This window comes from Caretta caretta, chromosome 2, assembly GCF_965140235.1.
Source record: "Caretta caretta isolate rCarCar2 chromosome 2, rCarCar1.hap1, whole genome shotgun sequence".
Classification (NCBI taxonomy): domain Eukaryota; kingdom Metazoa; phylum Chordata; order Testudines; family Cheloniidae; genus Caretta; species Caretta caretta.
Window position 1 is genome coordinate 141,518,899 of NC_134207.1, and position 3,050 is coordinate 141,521,948.

Genomic DNA, 3,050 nt, shown 5'->3' on the forward strand with positions numbered 1-3,050 from the left:
CTGCTGTTTTCATTGTCGTCTTTTCCTCTTCTGAGCAATCCCCAGGACCAGAGGTGGCAGGTTTGTAGAAATTTTGGTGGTGCCCAGAACCTGCCCCCCCCCAACTCTGCCCCCCCACCTGCCTAAGCCTCTGGGAAGGAGTTTGGGTGGGGGGAGGAGGTCTGGGGTGTAGGCCCTGGGCTGGGGCAGGGGATTGGGGTGCAAGAGGGGTGCAGGCCCTGGGAGGGAGTTGGGGTTGGGAGGAGGTGAAGGGATGAGGGCTGTGGGAGGGGCTCAGGGCTAGGACAGAGGGTTGGGGTGCGAGCTCTTGGGTAGGGCAGGGTGGGGATGAGTTTGGGTGCAGGCAGGCTGACCTGGGGTTGGGGCTAGAGAGGAGGGCTCCCTGCTGGCCCTCTCCCCGCTGGCAGCAGTGAGCTCTGGGGAAGGGGCCCCCCTACCCCCTGGAAGCACACTCACCCCGCACCACTGTCACTGCATATGCTCCTAGGGCCCCTCTTAGGTCCAGGAAACCCCCTCACCTCCGCTGTGGTGGGTGCTGGAGGGGTGCCATCACATGTGTACCTCCTCCCCTGTTGCTGCCCCTCACTGGGGGTGAGGGCGGGGGCAGGAGCGGTGACTGTGGGTGGGAGGGCCCCCTGTGCTGGTGGAGGGTCCTGCCAGAAAATGAAAGGGTCTGAGGGGGAAGGGCAGGGGAAGGTCAGCCTGCCCTGCCACTAGTGCATGGGGGGGGGGCACTAGGACCCTGTGGTGGTAGTTGATGCCGGGAGCAGAGGCAGCGTGGAACTGCAGGGGAGAGGCAGAGAGCTGGGGGGAGCAGGTGGGGCCCGGGGGAGAGACTCGGCCCCAAACATTGGTGGAGCTGGGCCCCAGGGCCCTAAATATTGCTGGAGCCTGGGCACCATGGGCCCATACAACTCCTGGCCCCTGCCCAGGACTTCAGTGAGTTTCAGGACATCTGCCATCTGATGTATATGCGGGACTCTTGCATCAAAGGCTCTTAAGCAAACTAAGCAGCCATGGGATAGGAGGGGGAAGGTCCTCTCACGGATCAGGAACTGGTTAAAAGACAAGAAATAAATGGTATATTTTCAGAATGGAGAGAGGGAAATAGCAGTGACCCCCAGGGATCTGTACTGGGACCAGTGCTGTTCAGCATATTCATAAATTATCTGGAAAAAGGGGTAACAATGAGGTGGGAAAGTTTTCAGATGATATGAAATTATTCAAGATAGTTAAGTCCAAAGCTGATTGCAAAGCATTACAAAGGGATCTCACAAAATTGGATGACTGGGCAATAGAGTGGCAGATGAAATTCAGTGTTGATAAATGTGAACTAATCCATATTGGAAAACAGTCTCAACTATACATACACAAAATGATGGGGTCTACATTTGCTATGACCGTTCAAGAACAGAGATCTTGGAGTCATTGTGGATAGTTCTAGGAAAACATCTACTCAATGTGCAGCAGCAGTCAAAAAAGCTAACAGTGTTAGGAACCATTAGGAAAGGGATAGATAATCATTAGGGGGAGGGACAGCTCAGTGGTTTGAGCATTAGCCTGCTAAGCCCAGGGTAGTGAGTTCAATCCTTGAGGGGGCCATTTAGGAATCTGGGGCAAAAATTGGGGATTGATCCTGCTTTGAGCAGGGGGTTGGACTAGATGACCTCCTGAGGTCCCTTCCAACCCTGATATTCTATGATGATAAGAGTAAATATCATAATGCGACTATACAAATCCATGGTATGCCCAGACCTTGAATAGTGCGTGCAGTTCTGGCTATCCTGTCTCAAAAAAGATATATTAGAAATGGAAAAGGTACAGAGAAGGTGTCAAGGTTCCTCCCCCACTCTGAACTCTCGGGTACAGATGTGGGGACCTGCATGAAAAACCTCCTAAGCTTATCTTTACCAGCTTAGGTCAAAACTTCCCCAAGGTACAAAATATTCCACCCGTTGTCCTTGGATTGGCCGCTACCACCACCAAACTAATATTGGTTACTGGGGAAGAGCTGTTTGGATGCGTCTTTCCCCCCAAAATATTTCCCAAAACCTTGCACCCCACTTCCTGGACAAGGTTTGGTAAAAAGCCTCACCAATTTGCCTAGGTGACTACAGACCCAGACCCTTGGATCTTAAGAACAATGAACAATCCTCCCAACACTTGCACCCCCCCTTTCCTGGGAAATGTTGGATAAAAAGCCTCACCAATTTGCATAGGTGACCACAGACCCAAACCCTTGGATCTGAGAACAATGAAAAAGCGTTCAGTTTTCTTACAAGAAGACTTTTAATAAAAATAGAAGTAAATAGAAATAAAGAAATCCCCCCTGTAAAATCAGGATGGTAGATATCTTACAGGGTAATTAGATTCAAAAACATAGAGAACCCCTCTAGGCAAAACCTTAAGTTACAAAAAAGATACACAGACAGAAATAGTTATTCTATTCAGCACAATTCTTTTCTCAGCCATTTAAAGAAATCATAATCTAACACATACCTAGCTAGATTACTTACTAAAAGTTCTAAGACTCCATTCCTGGTCTATCCCCGGCAGAAACCCCGCATATAGACAGACACACAGACCCTTTGTTTCTCTCCCTCCTCCCAGCTTTTGAAAGTATCTTGTCTCCTCATTGGTCATTTTGGTCAGGTGCCAGCGAGGTTACCTTTAGCTTCTTAACCCTTTACAGGTGAGAGGAGCTTTCCCCTGGCCAGGAGGGATTTCAAAGGGGTTTACCCTTCCCTTTATATTTATGACACACACCCCAAATCTCAGCTAGGGTGAAACACTGGCTGGGATTTCTTCCTGGAGCTCTAGGAAAACCAGAGTTAATAAGACACATGCATCTCTAAATATACTACCAAGTACATAAAGACTAACAATATTTTCCGCATCTCAAGGACGATTTTAACCAGTTGATTCTGGGAAACTTTCACGGGAGAGTGCATCAGCCACTTTGTTAGAAGCTCCTGAGATGTGTTGGATGTCGAAATCAAAATCTTGGAGACCTAAACTCCACCAAAGAAGTTTTTTGTTAGTTTCCTTGA